At 40.9% G+C, this 23,351-nt stretch overlaps 1 long non-coding RNA gene across 1 annotated transcript; it reads left to right on the forward strand.

Moving 5' to 3' along the window:
* The first annotated feature begins 1,622 nt into the window (after positions 1-1,622).
* Positions 1,623-22,872, forward strand: LOC146753888 (uncharacterized). The gene is made up of 4 exons (XR_014939304.1): positions 1,623-1,835; positions 16,142-16,240; positions 19,349-19,429; positions 21,594-22,872. It is a non-coding gene; the product is annotated as an uncharacterized LOC146753888 (long non-coding RNA).
* The last annotated feature ends 479 nt before the right edge of the window (positions 22,873-23,351 follow it).

Genomic DNA, 23,351 nt, shown 5'->3' on the forward strand with positions numbered 1-23,351 from the left:
AAAAAATCCTTTTTTTTTTTTTTTTTTTTTTTTTCTGTTCATGATGAATTTTTAGAAGTACATGGATATGTTCCCAGACACCCAAACTTCAGAGTTCCTAGGAAGGTTAGATTCTAAAAGTGGTATAACCATTGTAATAAAAAGATCTCAAAGGAAATACTAACCCCCTCTTCACATCAGAGCTCTTGAGATTCCAAAGAGGTGGACATTTATGCATCTATAAGACTCTTTCATAGGAATGTGAGTAAGGTAGGAGGGAGTCTTCAGGCCATAAAGAGTAAACATGATTAGATATCCAGTCCAAAAAGATACTTAGGTATATTATTTTTATTTCTCTGTTGACTTAACTCTTACTGTGTTACCCATGTCAAACTCTTTTGCCCTGAGGGCAGTGAGTCCCTGGCGCAGCTGCCCATAGACGCTGTATTGCCCCATCCCTGGAGGTGCTCAAGGCCAGGCTGGGTGGGGCCCTGGGCAGCCTGAGCTGGTGGGGGGCAGCCACCAGATGTTTAGGACTGGGTGGGCTTTGAGGTCCCTTCCTACCCAAGTCATTCTATGGTTCTGTGATTCTCTGATTCTGTGATTGCAGTCTAAAAATTAGGGCACCTTTACGAAGGGAGGAAGGTGAAATGTGCCAGACTAGCTTTGTAGGTCAGGAGCCAGGCAAAATATAGGGCTATCTGTCAAGTGAGTGAAAGACAGGCAAATGGAAAACACCATAAATCACAGGGAGTTTAAGAGAAAGAGTTGTGAGGAGCAAGGAGAAGGTGGAGAGATGTGTCAGCTGTGGTTTTATTAATACAAAAGCACTGAAAACTGATGCAGGTAGGGGAAGGCCCTAAACCACACCAATAGTCCTCTCATCATCAAACTCCATTTTCCGCTCACTTGTCTCCTCTTGCTGATCCTTGTCTTGTTCCTAAATCATGAGAAAAAGGTAACTAGAAGTTTTTACTGTATTTCTTCTATTAATGTACATTCACACACATGTATATATAATTACAAACTCAGCTTTATTGCATCTGTCCTTAGCTATGATTTCTGGGTTTTCCTCTTGTATTCTTTGTGGTCTCCTTTCATGAGCAGCTTGTTCAGTTGTGCTTACTGCCAGTGCCTTCTCAGTTTGGATGTCTTGAGAAGTGTGTCTGGGATGAGACCCCGGTTTGACACTGGGGTGAGTTTTCTTCCAGTACTGGCTAGAGCCCCTGTCTGTATCTGGAGAATTTACATTCTAGCAGGGACTGGATTTATCTCTTACATCTTCCCTGAAGATACTGCACAGATCAACTTGTGCTCTTGGCACATCTGGGAGGACCCAGCAGATCACCAGACCGGTGGTGCCATGCTGCTGGGCACACACTGGGCTGCCTGTCAGCAGCATGGGGCTTTGCTCTATGCTTAGTCTGAAGCTGTGCCTGCCCGTGGATGGCAAAAGATGGGAAAATGTCAGCCAGCCTTTTGGTGCCACATGATCTTCACAGGCTGGGGACCGCTGGAGGCAGTTCAGTGGAGCTGGGGTTGAACTGTCCTTTTAAAATCAGCCTTCACTGTGCCTGACGCTCCTCATAGGCTGTGGCATCCTCTGCTGAAAGCCCCCGAGGCTCTGCTGAGCTTGATGGACAATTCCTTTTCTTTCTTCCCCTTTGTGCTCTCTCACAAAGAGAAACTGCTTCTCTTCCAGGAAGAGGGAGTGGGGAGCGAGGGAGGAGGGACAGCGAGGAGGGTTTGTGCATGACCGGGGTGGCCCGAACCTCCGCACTTCAGCCCTGTCCGACCGCCGGGCTGGATCGCTGTTGGTATGGCAACGCATCCCTGCACTAACCAAACCGTGACAGGTGAGGGAAAATAATTATTCATCTCCATGTAACTAATGGAAAATAGAGTCCCAGAGGTTAAGTTTTCTTAAAGGAATTCAGATACAGATGTGTCCTGATGGTGTTTTCATTAAGATATCCACGATATCTAGATGGAGCAGAAACAGATCTGAATCTTTAGGTAGCTTTGACAGATGTATCACATAAACAAAACAAAACAAAAACATTAAAAAAGGAAGAAAGAATGAAAGAAAAATTAAATGAGGGCTGTTAAGAAGCTTTTGGCATTGTTCTTTCTCTTGAGGTCTTTAAAGGGACTGTCCCAAGTGAGCTGATCAAGAGCACAGAGGCTGCCAGTGCAGAGCAGGGATTGAGCCACATCTCTGGAATGTGAGTTGCTTATCTTTTGATGCTCTCCTCCACACCGTTGTTTTTTAAATAAAACAAAGTCCAGTTACTCAGTCTGAGCTTCTTGTGGTGCTTAGGTGGACAGTTTGGGTGCCTTGAAAGATCAGAAACTATTGAAAAAAAATTCTGCAAGTGAATGAAAATTGCCTAAATTTGCAATACTGTCTTTGAAAATGTGGAAGCCAGTGAAGAGCATCATGCTTGTCCTGAATGTTTTTGGTCTCCTTGTCCAATGATTTAGCTACGTTTGTGTGCTTTGAAAAAGAATTCCATATGCAGGAGCCTGTTGCCTTGACCTGAACTTAGCAGAGGGGCATCTTGAGGCATTGTCACATCTTGGGAATGTGGCCTAGCTTTGCATCATTTATAGAGTATGCATTATTCTGTGCTAATGTGAAAGTAAGCCTTTGATCTCATTCCATTGCACCAAGCGAAATAGATGTAACTGTTGAATTCCTTCCTCTTTTATCATTCCTCAGTCAATAATACTACAGCTTACCGTTCCTCCATCCCCCTCCTCCTTTATGAAGCTTTCTGGGCCAGTGTTGCTGTCCTTCTGGTTTTCAATCCTTCTGCATTCCCCGTGCTTTCAAGACAGGTTTTATACAGGAAAAAGGAAAATACATTTCATAATGCAAACATGCCCTGCTCAGCACTTTCAGTTATCTTATTTATACGCTGCAGTACAGCTTTCTATGACCCAGTGATTATCATTTCCCAGAGCTATCATCATTTTAAAGCTATCTCTGAATTGTGCTCCAGCAGATGGTACAACTCTATGAGTACTGTGTGAGAGCCCAACGGGAAAGGATGGGGCACACACACGCAAACCAGGCTGTTGCCCCAACAGCCGAGAAACCTCTAACTTGCATTGTTTCTCACAGTGTTCAATTTCAGCATGTGTTGTTGAGTACTGTCAGGCTGTTAGCCACCAGGGAAATCAAGGTGGTTGTTTTTCTTGTTTTTGGGCCTGTCTACCCAACTGATTCTTATTTATTTATTTATTTATTTTTCCTGCATAACAACTGGGTTGATTAATTCCAAGATAGAATACCAAATAAGTAAGAGTCATTCATTATATGCAGTATTCTAATAGATTTCAGTGTGATCTAAACTTGGATTGAATACTAACCCATTGATTGCTATTCAGTTGTTCAAGCAGCTGTGCTCCTAAGCTGAGCAATTGTACTGTGTCATCCTTTCCTTTCTTCCTTCAATTTCTACCTCCCTTTCTCCACTCTTGAAATGGCTAACCCCTCAACTATACATTTTTCTTCAGTGGATTGTGTCCTTTGTTACTGGCTACCAAGTATACAATGGAAATGGTAGACCGACAGCTAAAGTCATGAAAAATACGTTATCCTCATGTAATCGGGTGAAATCCCCATGGGTATTTCACCAAGCAGCAGAGGTTGTTATCATTCTTGTTGAGATGATAATAAAGAGGCATGATTTACTGCTTCAGTTGTTTCAAAGGTGTCATTTGAACCTAGGGAAGTGTGGTGCTGTTACACAGACCTGGACAAAGCCTTGCAAAACAGGCAGTGCACATCTGTATCCCTAGTCAGGAGCATTAAAAAAAAAAAAAAAAGAGTTGATTATTTTTATAATCTAGCACTTTTCTTTGACTCAAAATGAAGATGTGGCTGCTTACTCATTGTGCAAATTAGACTCTTTTTAGTCTTGATTCAGTAGTACACAGAAGCTTGTATACATACATATATTTACTTACTAATTTGATACATATATGAATTTTTATACATGTCAATTATACATTTAAGCACTTTTATAGATATCTGTCATCTAAGCTCTTTATCGTCAGAAGTGAATGAACCACATTTGATTTTAAAGTTAAATATGTACTCGAAGTATCTCACGGCAAGAGTGGTTACTTCAGGTATCAAAACATGAGTTAGAGGTCTGTCTTTAGGCTACAGGTTTACACCTTCTGGCTTTTGCCACTAGTGATAATCTATCCTGGAACTGATTTTCTGCAGAACATTGGGAAAACCCTGCATCATTCGCTTTTTGGTGTTTATGCCTGCAGCCTTTTAATAATTCTTCAGGTCCATCTCCTTCCATATACCTTGTAGGAAGGTTATTACAGGCGGCCACCTGAAGTTGAAAACTAGATCTGATTTAATAATATGAGAAGAATCCTCATTAAAAAAAAAAGAAGACGAAGACGAAGACGACTTAGCAGCATGCCTTTTATTACACTTTGTGACTCAGATTGTATTGAGTTTGTTATGAATTCTGCTGACACTTCTGCGAGGAGTCGAAGTGGGACTGTATAGTGCTGGTAGAAAAAATTCCAGATCTCTTTCATATCCACTACTTGGATGCCAAAAATGGTTAGTGCCAATGGCCATTCTTGCTTTAACATGTTACAGAGAGGAAATAGCTGCAGGGAGAATTAGAGGAGAGGGAGAAATAGGCAGCTGGCTTATGGGTTAACTGTGAAAATACTGCTAGCAAAGAATTTCTTTCTTCTTTTGGTATTGAAGCCCATGGATGATAAAACTGAAGTTCTACATCATAAATTCCCATTTGGACATTCAGTTTTGAGAACCTACATCCAGCATCCTTATCATTTTGAAGTTAAAGTCACAATCAGTAATGAAATCTGCTTGCTTTTCACACACTGAAATTAGCTTTGATTCTTTGCCTGAAACATATGTTTAAAAGGCAACATGCGCATACTGTGCACTGACCCTATCAAAGCAATAAATACCATTGAAGTCATTTTCCGAAGCTGCCTACAGCGTTAGTTTATTTTTAATATGGTCCCTCTGAAAGAGTGGTGCAGGAAATACCTATGGGAGCTATTTCAGTTGTCTGTCTGGGGTGAAGTTCCTACCTTGCCCTGCTGAAGAAGAAAGTAAGAGGGGATACTAATTTCCCTTTATTGTTATGAATGATAATGTTTAATTCATTGGATTTAGTTCCTTTCTAAGGAAAATGATATTCTGTTTGGGTGAGAAAAATGTTTCTTTGGTACTCAGCATGATTTGAAGCAAGGGATGATGAAGGAGGATGTTGTACCTGAGAACAGGGTTTAGTCTGTAACAGTTTACCTGATTCCTTATGATAGCTGTGTTAGTCTTCTGGCTTTGACCTCTTTGTTCTTCAGTGTTATTTGGAGAAGCTTCCTGCCTCTGGAGGTTCCTTTCATAGAGCAAGGAGGATATGAACGTGGACCAAAGGACTTTGTGATCCAGACCCACTTGTACTGAGGGCTGTGCTCTTGCATGCAGGTGAGGACCCACAAAGGGTAGAGGTTAGTTTATTGTGCCAAGGTCACCGAGGAGTTTGGAAGCTGGGACAGTAAAAGGGCAGGACCCAAGGTCAGCTTCACACTGTGATACCACTTTTTTTCTTATTTTAGCACCTTAAAATTACTGACCCTTTCTTGAGTTTTGCCATGCCAGAGTCACTGCAGGTTCAAACAAAGCATTTACTGAACTGCATGAATTTTCTCTCCCTTGAATTTCAAGTGACATGAGCACAGTTTAGATTTTACAAATCTGAAAGATCAGTCCTCTGGCAAAGGGAATACATTTTTTGCCACTCATGGTCACAATTAGAATGACAACAAGGCCAGACTCCTCCATCACTGCTCTTTAACACTGTCAGCACCAGCTTTACCAAAATTATGTTGTCTGAAGCATGAATGGACCTATTCATTTCTTACTTTGTTTAACCTAGGACTCTAGGAACTGCTTAGAAGAATATAGGCTGCCTTCTGTAAAGAAATGATTATGTTGAAAACTGGACCAAAAAAAATGTGCTCCCTTAAGCCATGAAAGGTTAATTTTCTGTTTGTTTGGATGCATTTGTAGAGTTGCTGTATTATGCACTGTACTTCTAAACATCGTTTCATGCTATATAATGAGTTTGAAATCTGTCATCTTCCAGGTCTTGTATTTGTGTAGGAAAGTGCAAGAAGCATGCAAGAGAAGTATATAGTTTTAGGAATAAACTTTGATTCAATTTCTTGCATTTTATTAAGGCCAAGACAGAAAATACTCGGATCTCATGTTGAAAACACATTTTCAGAATACAGTGGTTTTATTTTAAATGGGTCCCCAGAGAAGATGATCTCAGGCAGGAAAACGCATGCAGTCTTCCCAAAGAGATAAGAATAATCACTGCATTTCTACTGTGCATTTCTGTAATACTGTAAATATTATACAAATCACAAGACAGAGATCATATTCAGTTTCTGACAGTGGAAGTCTGGCCACCAGTATGGTAAAACAGCAGTCTGACACATGAATTTGGCTGCAAGTTAACCAAAAATATTATACTTAGCTATAAATGGAGCAGATGCTCATGGGCATCAGAAGTCTTGTAAGCGTAAGTGAATCTTGCCTTGTAAGTGGTTTTCAGGAAAACATAGGAAGCAGATAAAATCCACCTCAAGTATAAATTTGAGACTCAGCTGTGAGCTCCTTGCTCATGCAGCAGAGCCTTACCCACCTGAAGCTGATGTGAGATGGGTGAAATTGTGGAAATAGGTGGGGAAGTCATTCAGATGCCTCTCAATAGCAGGGACCAGTCATCAGTTTAATTTGGTGTGTAATGGCAGTGGATCTTGAACTCACTGTTTATGAACAGTTTTGTGGAGGAAGGTCATCATTAGCTTGTCTTTAATGTAAAAATGGTCATTGAGATTCCTGCCTTTTAATAATTCCTCCATGAAATTGCTGTATTGTTCCACTGCAATAGCATAAGCATAGCATAATACAAGCATAGCTAGCAAAGATGCGTTTTGATCTATCACTGTTTTTCTGCCTAAGCTGTCCTGGACCCATGGTTCATATGAATATCTTCAGAAGCTTCAGAAGCTGCTAGAAGTACCTTAGACATAAATCATTCATGTAGAGGTGGAAGAAGTTCTGGGCATTGCTAGGCAATCATCAGTCACAGCATAACAAGGCCAGAGCATAGTTTTGTATTTCTTTGTATGAGTTTGTTGAGACATAATGTGGGAGTTACACAATGATGGACAAGATCCTCACACCCAGCTTCTGAGGTGATGCAGTGCTCCTTGTGTTCGGTGTACCAGCAGCTCCATCAACAACCTGAAACCAGAATGTCCTGCACTGAAAGAATCTGTTCCTGTTGGGGCTGAACAATTTTTGTGTGTGACATTTAAGGAAATCAGTAACTAGAAAACAGATTACTTTTTGGAACTGCTGGAAATTTCTTCTCGAAAGTATATTTTGTCAAGAGATGATCATTTAAAAGAAATGTGTTTTGAAAAAGTGCTGGTATGGGAGACTTCTGTTCTTCATGAATTCTCTGTATTTTCTAATTGAAAAGTAACTGAACAACAGAGCTCGGCTATGGTACCAAGGCTATGGTAAAGTAAAACTTTTTTTTTTAAAAAGAGATTGAAAATCAAATGCAATTTTTTATTTTATTTTATTTTTTTTTTGAAAACTGCATTTGAAGGGATATGTATTAGAACATAAATGACAAGTGGTCAGTTTCAAAGCCAGCAGAATAACTTATTTTTTGATAAAGGAAAACTATTCCTTTTGACTAATTCTTAAGTCCCTTATGGACTGGTAGATGACATGAGTCTTTGTTTTGTTTTTACAGCTGGATTTGTAGGCAGCTCTTTCAGAGACAGGCTTTCCTTGTGTTTTTGCTTTTTTGTTGTGTGTGGTGTTGTGTTTTTTTTTTATGGCAGGCTGGAGGGCTTAATAGTCTGTTGCAAATTATCGTGATTGCTGTTTGTGATATTATTTAATTTATTGTTAAGTAGAAGTTACCAGGTTAATGCTGCTGTTTTCATTCTTTCAGCAGATTTTAGTCTTCATAATAGTCTAAATCAGGAAACTGCTTCCAGGATAGGTACTGAATGCGTACAGTCTATCAGCCAATCCCCACAGAAATGGCAAAAGCCCAGTAAGTTATCCAGTTGTTCCCTAAGTAACTTGACATGTTGTTGCTTCCCTTCCCATTCCTCCTTCCATCATCTTACTGAAGTACACAAAAGCTTTTGGAGACATTCTGTGCTGTCATTTAGGTATGTATAGTCTGTAAAAACTCTGTCAGCAGCTGCCATTTGAGGATGATTCCTGCTGAAGCCCCATGACAAAAGCCCATGGGTTCTCTCCTGGCTTCTCAAACAGAGCTGCAATACCAAATCCCTTTCTGACTATGGATTATAGATTGCAATTTCTGTAGGTTACTGTGCTTATGGATTACAGTTTCTATAGGTTAGTGGAAACCTGTACCCTAAGCAGAAGAGAAGAGGATCCATATCCCAGCAAAACAAATAAACTGAAGTATATCATAGAAAAAAGAAAGGAAGAAAATCCAAAGAAATCATGCCTAGACTGACTGTTTTCTTCTTTATCAGGATTAAAAGAGTGCTATCTTTAGGAACACACTTGTTGGGATAATGAAGATTGGGCATTTAGCAGCCTAAATAAAACCAGGTTCCTATTCCCACAGATGCATTTTTGTCTAGCGTCTGAGGCTTAGAAAAGGAGCGTTGCAGATTTTCTTCGACCATTCATAGCAGGCATCTAAATGCTGATCTTTTTGAAGAAAAAAAAATCAAAAGAAGAAGACACAGAAAAAACGAATCTCTTGTCAATTTGACCCACGTTATTATTATTTTTTTTGCACTATTGATATACCTGTAATTTTCATCTGCCCTTTCTTCAGCATGTATATTTATATATATGTTTTGTGTTGTTTTTTGTTTTTTTGGTTTTTTTTTTCCCCACAAACCTGCAGTGCAGTGCAAAGCTAGATTTAAATATTTTCAGACTGACTGTACCCATCATTTGCATTCCACTGACTCATTCAGAGCAAAGACATCTGAGCAGAAATACAGCAGATAAAAGAGAAACCATTAATCCAGGGAAGATTACTGGCACAGAATCTTTATCCTGTATCCTCCCTGAAATGAGACAAAGATCTTACTATGTACATCCCTGTGGCTTAGCTTCAGAAAGTAAGCAATACAGTTGTGTAGACATGGTACTTTTTAAAGGCACATTACATTGGACTGAAACTTCAGCCTTCTGACAGAGCTCATTACTGCTGAGGTGTGGTTCAGTGGCTGCTTTCTCAAAAGGTTCTTCAGCACCCCAAAACTGCTCTGTGGCACAGGTACTGCATGTGATGGATAAGACAACGCATTCCTTACCTACACTTAAGTCTAAGGTAGATAGCACGTGTCTCCTGAAGAATGGAGGCTGTTCTATAGCACGTTGGTCATACACACATTTTTCAGAGTTCTCACGCCTGCTGACACCTCATCCTGACGTGAGCTGTAAATGCCATTTAGCTTTTAATAAGCCTAATAAGGACAAAGCTTTCCAGATACAGGTGCTTCAGCTCTGGAAGGGGACAGGCAGAGGATGTTGAGCAGGCTTGCCCTTTTCAGGGCACGCTCATCCTAGGTGACTTAGTGTATAAGATTTCAGAACATGGCAGGCTTTGATTTCCCTTGGTAGGGACCTTGTTAGGTTGCGGTTGCTTTTCCATTTGCTGATTGATTGTATCTTCCCCTCATTGTCCATCTCTGCAATTACTGATCTTCAGCTACAAGATCTGAGGTACTGGGAACTGGGAACATCTCTTTCTTCTCTGACATTACATGAATATGCCACTTGCCACACAGTTCCTGCTCTTGTTCCACTGCTGGTGGCCACTGCCCATCTCCTTCATGACTATTTCCATGCCATGCTATTGACAAAGCCTACAGTAGTCATTTAGGGGTTCCAACTGAAGCAGCCTGGAGGTTTAGGTGGCCCTCTGGAGATAGCTTTGTCTGCTTGTAGCTCTATCTTGCTACACTTTGCATTCAGCTATGAAATTAAATTGGAGGAAATGATTCAGTTTTGAATCATTCTATTTAAATTGGCAAAAGCCAAAAACCCTCCTGTGAGCTACAACAATGTGGACTGCTATTCAGATGGGAAATGTAAATACTTAAGCATGCCTGATAAATTGGACCAGAAGTGCCAACTGCTTGAAGTTTTGATTCTCTGCTCTCATTCCTGATGATTTTGTTCCTTCAGAGCCTCTTGTTCAGGTGACAAGTGTTTTCCTTTTGTTGTGTCCATGTAGAGTGAATGTACATTAAGACCTCTGGAAAACAGCTATGCACAACAGGAACTGAGACCCAGAGGAAACTGGTTTCTAAACAATCCAGCATCCTCTTCCAGTTGAAAGCAGAAGAACATTCAAATACATGAAAAAAACATTGCTGTTTTGGAAAGTTAAGCTTACCAAGAGTAAACCATGATCTCTTTGTTGATTTAAACTGATAAAAAGTGAGGTCAGAAGCAAATCATGTTTCTTCCATAATACAGAGCCTAAGACATACAATGGCTTTTTTCCTCCCTCATAATGTTCATGTAATCCATTAAACATGATTTGATTTCAGGTGAAAACATAAAGGTCTGTCTTTCTCAGTATGAATCTCTTATTTTTGGAGTAAATTTCTTCTCCTGTACTTCTCAATTATTTCTCCCACTCCTTTTAGACTCTGTCACCTTGCCAAATATTGAAATAGGTTTATTTGTTGTAAAGGATATGGGAGGAAAAGTAACAACAACAACAACAAAAAAAGGATATGTCTTTCAGTGTGCTCTCTTGCTCTTTATTGTTCCTTATATCTTAGGCAAAACTGTAGTCCTTGGAATTGTGTGAGTTCTTCACGCTTCCTTCTGGAAGTGGCCCTTTTCTGCCTCTCCTCTGGGCATTGAGGGGAGGGCCTGTGCCTTCCATGCTCCTTTTGAACCACAGCTGTTTGTTTTGCATTGTGTCACATTTGTATAGAATTTGACCAAATGACATTATGGATGAGAGATGGGAGGAACAGCTTGCAAGGGAACTTCGAGTAATCTTACATCAGCTAGTTGTCAGCTGCATTGCGTTACTATGCAGTGTGCCTGTTCTTCTTCTGATGTCATTGCAGATGTTTTAAGCTTCACATTAAAAAAATAAAAAAGAAAAAAAAAAGAAGAAGAAAGTATTTGTACAGACACATTACCTCACCTGAGCAGGAGTCATTGTGCCATACACTCTACATACAGTAAAAAAATCTCTCGGTTCCTCCTACGAACTTAGCATCTAAATGATCAAGACAGATAAAGCTTTGGTAGTGAAGGGGAGGTCCAAGGTCACCTCTGCAGGAAAGCAACAGAACACATCTCCTGTTCTGCAGTCAGGTGACAGTCTGTCCTGTCTCTGTTATAGCAGCTTTGATAGGATGACATTTCGCAAATCCCAGAAACAGACGCTGCCCATTTCCATACTTGCAGGAAGGGTGTCTTCAAGTGAGGAAGCTTGATTACAAAGTCTGCTGAGTATGTGAAGTAAAGAATGAAATATTGTGCTTGCCACAGCCCTGATTTTGTTCTTCTCTTCCATTATGTAGAGGACGTATGGTATGATCTTTGTAGCAGTCACTGCAGTAGCTTAAAAGCTGATGCAGTAGAACATGTGTGGAATGGAACTATTTCTGCACCAGGAGTTTTTCTGTTCTCTATGTATGTTTGCATGTGCACACAAGCCTGTGAAATGGCTTTCATTTCTAGAAATTAAACAAACGGGCACATCTCCGCACAGTGCAGGGCTGGGGATAGAAATGTTCATCACTTGCAACAGAAAATGAAGTTTTCAATGCCATGCAGAAATAAACCTTGAAATTCCTGTATTTCATTCACAGGATCCCAGAGCAGTTTTTCAAAGCCTTACAGCCCTCCAGTTGTGAGAATGGATAGATAAGGTTGAGGAAAGAGCTGCAGCTTGGTAGCTTGCGCAGAAAGAGAAGCAAAGATCCTTCCTGCTTCATGGTGTAGAGATCGCATCAATGCCAGGAGCTGCACTTGAAAATAAATGGAAGAATAACAGATCCCTGCATGTTGCCATGGAGCTCTTCTGTCTGGGATGCAGGCATGCTGTAAAATATGGTCCTTCTCTTTGTCCCTGCTTTAGGCAGTCCTAGTTAGTCTTGACTGCATTTTTGTGCTCAGTAATCAGTTGCATCCCTGCAGAGTAACTGCTAGTGATGGTGATCCATCTCTAGGGCTGCACTACCTGACCAATGCTTGGACACTGGTGTCCAGACTGCACTTTGTTCCTTTGTGCCTTTATCCTCTCAACCCATCCTTCACCTTCACAGAGCTTAATGTACAGAGAAAAACATTTATTTTTTTTTTCTTAATCTTGGAGATAGTGTAGATGTTTTGTTAATTTGTTGATTTGCCAATTATGCTCTCCTAAGTTTCCTTCTTGAGGTGCCTGTAACTTGACATTATGAACCTTCTTATTAAATCAACTGCTTCCTGAACGTTAGCTGGTGGAGTGGAGGAAGAACCAAAAATGTTTCAAGGAAAGCCAATACTGATAAGGCGTCGGCTGCTGGCTGTACTGTTATTGTTAGAATTCACATTTTCTCCCTTGAGTACAGAGCACCTTCTGATGGAGCTCTTCTTATACTGAAAAATTACAAGCATTAAGAAGCCCATGCCACTTCATCGCTAAAATATTTACTACAGCATACTCACTTCCTCCCTCTGAAACTGTAGTGTATTTATAGGAGTATCCTGTAATAGAGCATCATGCTCTGAGCAGTATTTTTGAAGAATAAGGCAATACTATGTATGAAGGGGTGGGGCAGGACTCCTCTGTTGTCCCCTCATGTTAGCAGGTGTTGGAAGCCTGCAGGGAGCTGCAGGAGCTGATTGACTGGAGCAGATTTGCTGTGGTATGTGAAGTGTGTTAAGTCCCTGCAGGGGATGGGAAAGGCTCACTGAGCTGAGGAATTTGGGGTCTAGGGTCTCTGCAGGAAATTGCTAGGAAGGACCAACTTTAGGTGAAAGGGGACATTTAGGTATTTTTTTGTTATCATTGAAATGCCAAATCCCAGCAATCCATTGGCATGTAAGTACTACAGGTCAGATCTTCTACTGATGTGCAGTGGCAGGTTCATAATATACACTCTGTAGCAGCTGGGAATCTGAGACTGTTGGGTAGGGGAAGATTTCTTCCCAGCTTCATGGCTGTGTTCGAAATAAGGTCCCTTAGCTCCTGTCCAGAAAGCAAGAATAATGGAAGATGGAGGTCACAGAAATGACAAGAGCAACTCTTGAAATCTAGTGTTGTCAGCACAAATGCAGCAATTGATTGAAAAGTGTCTGCTAACCAGGCAGCAAAGAGCCCAATTAGAACTAAAATAGCATGAGGGTCTATTTCAGAGTTTTATGATACCAGCTCACACCACTCAGCTAATTCTATGTTACAATAATTTTTCTGCCTGGGCTGGAAACAGCTGGGGACCAAGAGAAGACCAGGACTGAAACAAACAATATCAGTGCAGGACTTCTCAGAGCTTCAGCTTTAAGAGGCATCATCATAAGCATGCCCCAAAATGGAAATACAAGCCTCTGGCCTGTCATCAGAATGAATAAGTACCACTATGGAGTGTTACTGAGGACTGCCAGATCTATACTGGATATTATGAAGTCTGTTGGACTTGCTGTTTCTCTTGAATCAGAAGCATACTTGAGAATTGGCCCAACTGAAAGACCATAAGATGTTTAAAACTGGGCAGTGTTTTAGGAAGGCATGATTGAGTTTGGACACAGGAGAACCACTTCAGGTCCCAGATACCTGAGAACTCTATGGGAGTTGGCCATGTTATTGAGGGTCAGATGGTTGCCAGGGATATTTGCTTGCTGTCCTGATTTCTGAGGAAGAATGCTCCAGTATGGGAAGAGCACATCAGGAATGAGTGAATGTGTGGTCTGCATTGCTTGGTGGACCAAATAAGAGTACCAACTGGGAAACAGTGAGCTGGAGATGTTGACAGACTTTGGCAAAAGGGACTCACAAAACCAGTGTTTGGCATGCACAAGAGAATGTGGTGTCTAGATAGAAGACATCTTTGCAGATACACTTGTGTTTTGCATGAGTCCGCTAAGATTAGCTGTTTGAGGAACAGCAAATAGACCCCAGGAATCAGTGAATTCACTGTGTTAAGCCCCATGGTAATAGGCAACATTGATCACACTGCACAGCAGTGGTTTCATCTTTCATAGGATCTAGTCTGACTCAAAGCTTGCAACAAACTATTCAGTAAGGGGCAGGGCAACCTCTTAATCAACATTAGCAGCGATGCAACATTGAACAGCAATTACGTGAAGAATTTCTTTATCACATAAGAATGCATAAAAGAGGTTTTTGATTGCTTGTGTAGTTGCAGAAGCTGGGGTGGTTCTTAAAGAAATCACTGTTAACCCTGGATGTGTTCCAAGTTTAGAATTTTTAAGGAACCTTCTCTATGTTTGCATTTGCAGAATGCTTGCCTAGATAATTCTGAGTGCAAAATAAAGGAATACTATGTGTGCCCATGGCATTGATGGTCTCAGTTGGCTTTGTGATGAAATACAGGCACAGAGTGGCCCAGATAATAGGATGACGAATAGAACTACCTCTTCATTTTCTGTTGTGCCCTCAGTCCCACTCATAGCCGCTTTTTCTCTGTTAAAAGGTAAAAACTATGCACCGTTCTTCCTGTTGTGCATGTGTTTTGAGGAAAAATCTCCAGTCTTCTACCGATTAAGTTGAATGTGACATTCTTCTGAAAATCAGTCAGAGTTCACTCCAGAGATGTCTGCCTGTGCTAGTCAAGTGAAGGAGTGAGAGCACTGTTTATTTTGCACAAGGGCTGCAGGAAGTATATGTGGATTTGGGCGCTGCTTACTCATGCTAAGTACCTCTGCACCTCACAACATGACAAGCCCTATTGAACTTGGAGGAACTGCTTATGAATTGAGGCATTTCTTACTGTGAGCAGAGGTGGCTGACTGTGTCCCTCATACTGTTGAGTGTTTTGCTGCTTAAGTCTCAATATAAATGCAAACTATTATCACTATTATGCTGCTTTTGCAGATACCTTCACTTCGCAATGGCAGTTATTTCTAACTAGCTAACATGTGTGGAGGTCCCTTAAGGTGTAATACAGCACTGTTGTAACTGAACTCTATCTATTCGAAACTAACCAGCACAACTTAAGAATTAAATTAAATTGTTGCTGCAGTGGAATAGAGTTGTGGTAAAAGCAGTTCAGGTTTTAGAAAAGGTCATATAAAATGTTCTTCGATGCTGCATGATAGGTAGACAATACCATCTTACAATACCCAGTTCTCGAGTGGGTACTTTAGGAGCTTACGTTGCCTCGCTTATTCTACATCATGAAAAAAAAGGAGGTCCAGTCATTTTATTCTGGAAAGCATTCTCCCATCTCTTTGGCTGTCATATGTATTTAACTGTAGTGCCCTCAAGGACAATGTGTTGGATCAGCATGCTAAGGGCTATGGTCTACAGCCTGTAGTTTTTCATTTCATATTGCTTAAGAATGGTCCTCTTTGTTTCCATTTTGAGCCACGGCTGAATTCTTACATGTTGTCTGATCTTCAGGCTCAAATGCCCAAGAGAATAGGCAGCTGTGAATCAGCCCTCTGTGTGCTTTCTAGCAGGTAGTATAGCACGGAAGGCAGTATACTTCTTATTTCTTTAAATTGATAGGGATTTGATGAAAAAGACTTTAATAAAACAGTCTCATGAATGATTATTTTCTTCCTGCTGATGATTCTGAATTGCACGCAGAAATATAAGAACCTTTTAACAGAGCCCTATGGGTTTAAACCCAGACCTTTAGATTTATAATTAAAGCTCGTTGTCTTTATGCTATCCTACACCTTATGAGAAGGATCATCTTTCTAATTATATGGTACCAGGAGGTCTGTCACATGCTTTCACTTAGTATTAAGGCACACGGTTGTGCTATTTTTTCTTCTTCCTTTCCTTCTTCCATAGATTCTATATTATGTATTGGAAATTTGACATCATGAATTTTTTTTATTTTTTTTTTTCAGGCCAGATGTTTTGTCCTGTTATGTTAAGTCATCTTGACATACTGCCATGAAATGGAAATAACTGCTAGTTTTTACTTTGCTCTGTATCCTTATTAAAAGGTATGTCTCATGCATCTTAATTCCCCATCTACATTGCTACCTTCCTCTCTCTCTCCTCTCCCCCATTTTACTTCTTTCTTTTTCTCCTTAAAGAAGAAGGCATATTAAAATTTCCTTCCTCTTCTGTGTGAGTGGTTAATGAGGTTCTAGATAGCATAATGAATATGCAGTGCTATTGATTCCGTGTACGCGTGTGTGCATATGTGCGTTTGTGTGTGCATGTCTTTAATCACAGCTGGAATGCAAAATCAGGCTCCACCTTTCAACTCTATCTCCATCATGCTGAGAGAGTGAGAGAGACTGAGACTGCTAGACAGCTCGAAAGAGATTGCAGCTCAGATGTCCTGGAAAACAGCAAATCCCTCAGACCTGGCAGATTCCGTTACCATGAGAACTGCAGATATTTCCATTGTGATGGCTTGCTCTAGCAGCCATCTGTTACACCCATTTGATTAGGAAGTACAGTTCAGCTTGTATGGGATTTTCGCTGCACCTTATCCCATGGCAGTGTACAGAAACTCTCTCTCTTTTTATATGCTAAACTCAATGTTTTTAAAGTGCTGTAATTTACTGAGGCTGAAGGCATTTAATGAAATGCTAGGAGGAGGTCACTGAGGGACAGTATCTCTGAGAAGAAGGAAGAGCATGAGATATATGAAGGGGATTAGTGTCCAGTATATAAATAAGATCAACACAGAAATTAACTGTATTTAGCAATTCCTCATCCTTGCCAGGGAGAGGAGCTTGATATACAGACCTCATGAAGCCATGATAAAATTAATAATTGCCTCCTGTTATTTAATCCCACTTCATATATATTTATTGCATGCATGCAATAAATGCACGCAGCAAATGAATTTCAGGTCTTCTCCCCAGATACCTAACATGGTGCAGTGACTACACTGTATAATGATTAGATTAGCTCTAAAAATTTAATGGAGCTATTTGACTTTTCCTAAACACAGAACAACCTTAAACTTTCTTGAAGGTTTGCTGTAATTTACTGATTAAACCGATTGTTTGGACTAGTTGCATCCCTTGGTGTAAATTTGTGGCGAAGGAAATGGTAATGGCACATCAAACAGATATAAAAACAAAGGAGTCCCCTTCAATTAAAACTCTCCAGACATTCTTCCTAAGTGGCTGGCATTCCAGATTCAGAGTAATGTTATGCGTGGGGTAGTTGCCTGGAGTATCTTAAAATGACTGAAGGTCTTGTAAACTCAGTGAAGCTAATTAAATGCTCGCACACTGAAATGAATTTCTGATTGCTGCTCAGGAGGCATTGGGGTCAGCTCCTCTTTTCATTGCCCACACTTTATGGCCAATGCCAGATACTAAATAAATCAGATCCTCAGAATCATGGGCTCTGTGTTTTTGTTCTTCTTAAATATTCTCCCACCCGGCTGAACATAATTCCTTATCCGTCTTCATCTCAGCATGAAAAGTTTTCTCTTCTATTGTTTTTCCTCACATAGCACCAGATTACCATGGAGAAGACTATGATATCATAAGAAATGAATGAGCATGTTTCTCACCATGGGTGAAATATACATTCCAGACCTAATAAAGTCAGAAATCATGTAATAGGCCTGGTAAAATGAGCTGCTTAGTTTGTTTAAATATAAATGGTTCTTTAAGGCTCTACTTCAACTAAGCAAGTTCTTAAGCACTTTGCTGAGTACAGAGAGGTATAAGAACATGTTTAAGAGCTTTTTATGAACGGGGCTGGTTTTTAAAGTGGTTTGCTGAATCAGGGCCTCAAAATGTGGAAAAGTTAGATTTCCATTCCCTGTCATAAGAAAAGATTTTTTATTTGTTGATCGTCTTTACAGCAAATAAGAACTTCCACTTCCTGCAGCTTTCCATCTTGTGTAATCCTGAAGGCTGAGATACAGAGAAGAGAGTCCTTTCTTTTCTTTTTCTTTCCTTCTTTTCTCTCTCTCTCTCTCTCTCTTTATTTTTATTTTTTATTTATTTATTTATTTGTTTTCAGACAGGGCACTTGTTTTATGAATGTGGTATCTGCCTTTGACAGGCAGCAGATGTATGGAAGCCCTGAAATCTGAAACAATAAATACCATTCAGAGTCTCACCACTAAACCTTCTTATAGTACTGCCTTTGTTAAAGGAAACATTTACAGGAATACCATCCCCCCCCCTTCCCACCCACCTTCAAGGCTAGGATCTGAACCATGTTTTTAAAGTAAAGGTTAAGTACCTGAGGCATGAACAGTTGACATACAAAAGAAACTAAAGTAAATTTATCATTCGTTTGCCAGCTACGAGGTGTGTCGAGGGCTTTTGCTTTCTCTTTGTAACGCATGAGAAAACAAACCTGGGAAGTGTATGCAAGGAATATTTCTTTTCTACACTGGAATGTTAACATTTGCACCTTCTGACTTAATACTGTATATTTCTTTAGAGTCATCAATCTCATGAGAGTCATCTTGCCATCTGTACCAGCATTGCTCCAGGCTTCCATATGAAAGTCCAATCTGGCGGTATAAATACTGGATAATGAAGAGTAGGTGTTAAAGTTTCTGACTGGAAGAAGAGTCTGTGTCTAGGAAGGATCTGAATTTGTGTGTTAAACAAACAGAATCTACGTTAATACAAAGTTCAACCAGAAATAACATGCGTGTTTGTCCTCATGCCTTCTCTCACAATCCATGCCTGTTTCTAAATTATTTTCTTCAGCTTCTCTGTTTAGGAGAGAACACCCAAGATCCAGGAGAAAAATGTTCTCTGACCATCCTTTTACACTTTGAAGATTACAAACAGGGGCAAGATGTTGACTTCCTGTAATGTAGGGTTCTTTTTTCCCTTTTTTCCCTTTTGCTCCCAGAAAGCTGTAACTACATAGATTAGCAAAACTTTTGCAAGAATGGATGTAAAACAGATTTATCTCAGTGTCAGCTTTATCTGATCCATTCGGTCTTGCAGAGTTTGGATGGTTTCCTTTGTTACAATAACCAGCTTTCAAACATCTATATCCTTAGGGTATTAAATGTCAGCCTCTAGTGTACCGTTCAAGGATAAAAGATTGACAATACTGAAGTACTCTTTTTCTTCTTCTTCTTTTTTTTTTTTTTTTCCCCTCTCCAGCACTAGCAGAGTCTTTACACTGCACACCACTGCTGACCCCAGAAATGACCCACAGGAACTACTGGCAAAAGGAGCGAAAAGGTATTTCAGCTTATAGGCATTAGAGACTCTCTTCATTAATAGCCTTTTTGCAGACTTTTCAGATAGATTTCCTGTCATTGTGATGAGGATATATTTGTAACTAGGTCCCTTAAGTAAATGGTCAGTGGATAATTAATTGAACTAACTAGGACTTTCCGTACTGTATTTCCTTTATTATTATTATATTATTTTTTTTAAGGGAAAAAATTATCTTCCTGATAGACTTGTGTCCTCTGTGCTGGATTTGCAGCTGTTTTCCACCTATACACTTGCCTCCTTCTGGCTGAGCCTTTTAGAGCTTGTTCAAATAAAATTCAGACACTCTTGAAATAGCTAATTTTTTTGTTTTGGTTGGCATCAGAACTGAAGAAGATCAGGAACCAGCCACCCTCTTTAAGTATGGTGAGCAGGACTGATGTGCCTACATACAGCTAACAAAAACTAGTAGCCTGAAAGATCCCATTTCCTTTGTTCTCTCCTACTGACCTAGCCACTAGGGCTGCATTGCTCCCTCAGGTACCTTGAGCTACACAGCTCAGAAAGACATAATGTCCTCTTCTGTCTGAAGCTGTTTAATCTGCCAAATACCGTGTTCACCACATTACTAATGCACAGGTGACCCTGGCTGTGCTAGAAGCAGCAGCTCAGAAAATAGTATTTGGGCCACATCAAGACTGCAGTGTTGGCAGTGAGTAAGGTAGAGAAAAAAATCTGTGTATTTAGAATCATAGATAGAATCCTTAGAGTTGGAAGGGACCTTGAAGGGTCATCTAGCCCAACTTCCCTGCAGTGAACAGGGACATCAATGGCTTGATCACATTGCTTAGAGCTCCATCCAGACTGACCAGGGATGGGGCATCCACCACATCTCTGGGCAGCCTGTACCAATGTCTCACAACCCTCCCTGCAGAATACTGTTTCCTTGTATCTAATCTAAATCTCCCCTTTTTAAGTTTGAAATCATTTTCCCTTGTCCCATCACCGCAGACCCTACCAGGGAGCCTGTTCCCTTCTTTCCTATAGCTCCCCTTTATGTACTGAAAGGCTGCGCTCAGGTCTTCACAGAGCCTTTTCTTCTTTATGCTGATCAGCCCCCACTTGCTCAGCCTGTCCTCAGAGGAGAGGTGGCCCTCCTCTTGACACTCTCTAACAGGTCCTCTCCTGCAGTGAGGACTCTGCATCTGGATGCAGTTCTCCAGGTGGGGCCACACCAGCACAGAGCAGAAGGCAGGATCACCTCCCTGGCCATGCTGCTTTTGATACAGCCTAGGATATGGATGGCTTTCTGGGCTCATGTCCAGCTGCCATCCACTGGTACCCTCAAACTCTTTACAGCAGGTCTATGCTCCATCTGTTTATCCCCTTGCTTTTACTGATAGTGGGTGTTGCCTCAACCCTGGTGTAAGACTGTGCACTTGGCTTTGTTGAAGCTCATGAGGCTTATCTGGGCCCAATGCTCAAGCCTGCCTGGGTCCCTGTGGATGACATCCCATCCCTCTGGAGTGTCAACCACACCCCACAGCTTTCTGTTATCAGCAAATTTGCCGAGAGTGCACTCAACCCCACTCTTGATGTAACTGATGAAGATATTAGAGAGTATTGTTTCCAGCAATGACCCAAGTGGAACACTACTCATCACCAGTCTTCATACAGACACTGAGCCACTTACTGCCACTTTCTGGACTTGATCCAGCAGCCAGTTCTTTGTCTGTTGTGCAGTCCACCCATCACAGCCATATCTTTCCAATTTGCAGAGAAGGATGCTGTGGGATACCATGTCAAGTAAGGGATACCTTACTGAAGTCCAGATAGATGATATCAATGGCTATTTTGTCCATCAATAGAGTTACCCTGCATTAATAGAAGACCATTAAGTTGGTCAAGTAGAATTTACCCTTGGTGAAATGTTGATGTATGTGTACCATGGTGTTTATTGTACTGTACCAAATCTTATATGCAAATCATTGATAATATAATTCTGCTTATAACAGAGTTCTCCTTGGCACTCCTATTATATGCTCTGCAGTCTCCTAAATAAGTCACATCAATGGAAAACTACAGTGAGGTTGAATTACTTATTGCTATTTTTCACTCTTTGATTATGCTCTTAGCACATGGGTCTCTGGCCACTTGCAAACATGTCTCCCATATATCATTTTGGCAGGGGTGATTGCTGAGCCACTCTCTGCCATCTATCAGTACTCCTGGTTATCTGGAGAGGTCCCAGAGGATTGGAGGCTCACCAACATGACTCCCATCTACAAGAAGGGCCACAAGGAGGATCTGGAGAACTACAGGCTCATCAGCCTGACCTCGATACCAGGAAAAGTTTTGGAGCAAATCATCTTGGATGAGATCACATAGCACACGCGTGGCATCCAGGGGATCAGGCCCAGCCAGCACAAGTTCATGAAGGGCAGGTCATGCTTGACCAACCTCATCTCCTTCTACAGCTGGGCGACCAGACTGGTAGATGAAGGAAAGGCAGTTGATGTAGTCTACCCAGACTTCAGCAAAGCCTTTGACACAATCTTTCACAGTATTCTCCTGGAGAAACTGGCTGCCCATGGCCTGGACAGGTATATCCTTCTATGGGTAAGGAACTGACTACAGGGCCGTGCCTAATGGGTAGTGGTTAATGGAGTTAAGTCCAGCTGGTGACCTGCTCCATGTGGTGTGCCCTGGGGGTCGATACTGGGGCCCATCTTGTTTAATATCTTTATTGATGACCTAGATGAGGGGATTGACTGTACCCTCAGTAAGTCTGCAGATGACACCAAGCTGGGAGGTGGTGTCGATCTGCCTGAGGGTAGGGAGGATCTTCAGCGGGATCCAGATAAGCTGGATCACTGGGCTGAGGTGAATGGGATGAGGTTCAACAAGGCCAAGTGCCAGGTCCTGCACTACGGCCACAATAACCCCATTCATCCCCATAGACCTGGGGTTGAGTAGCTGGATGACTGTGAAGAGGAAAGGGACCTGGGGGTGTTGGATGATGCTTGGCTGAACATGAGCTGACAGTGTGCCCAGGTGTCCAGGAGGGCCAATTGTAGCATGTAGTAGCATTGATGATGGGAGGATGGTTGGACGAGATGATCTTGTAGGTCCTTTCCAACCTTGTGATTCTATTACCCTGTTTTATGATTCTGTGATTCTATGATTTCATCACCTTTGCAGCTGGATTTATGACAGCTGTAATAGAGATGGTGTTTTTTGAGCAGTTTCCCTCTTGCAGTGATCCTCATTTTTTCTGTTCCAGAAACAAAATCATGACATGCATTTTGCAATCATTGGGTTATTTCTCAAAATGTATAGAAACAGTTTCTCAATAAATTTGTAAACAATTTCTTTTTCATCAAAGAGTATAAATTGCCCATCAAAGAATATTGTTAATTATTTTTGTTAACATCTCTAAAATAATAAATGTGTGAAGTAACAAAAAACCCTTCATTTTAACATTATGAATTCATAAGTGAAAAGCATTGCTTTTTTAAGAGTGGGATGAATGTTGAACATAATTTTCTCCCTGAAGTAGTATCCGTGGAACAGACAAAGGAAGGATGGAGCTGGCTGAATTCTTCAGAGATTTTGTTCTGACAATTATTTGCATGTATATTTAAATTTCTTTGTCTCTGCATGTCTTTGTCTCTGTGAGTTGAATGTGTCCACACATCAGTTGCTTTGAGGAATACGTGTGCTTTACTGCATCTTTTATTACTTTCTGACAGAAAGAGTATTCCAAAGCAAAGGTCTCAATTCAGGCAGCTTGGCCAGATATATGTTTTTGTTTGTCCCAAAAATGATGGACATAAAACATGGACAACATGATCCTTGTCTCACTTATGCCATTGTAAATCAGGATGTGCTTTGCTGAAATCAGTGGGTATAGCCTACTGTTTAAAACAGACTTAGGAAAATCAGG

Source organism: Coturnix japonica, chromosome Z, assembly GCF_054131305.1.
Source record: "Coturnix japonica strain WE chromosome Z, WE-NBRP24, whole genome shotgun sequence".
Taxonomy (NCBI): Eukaryota; Metazoa; Chordata; class Aves; order Galliformes; family Phasianidae; genus Coturnix; species Coturnix japonica.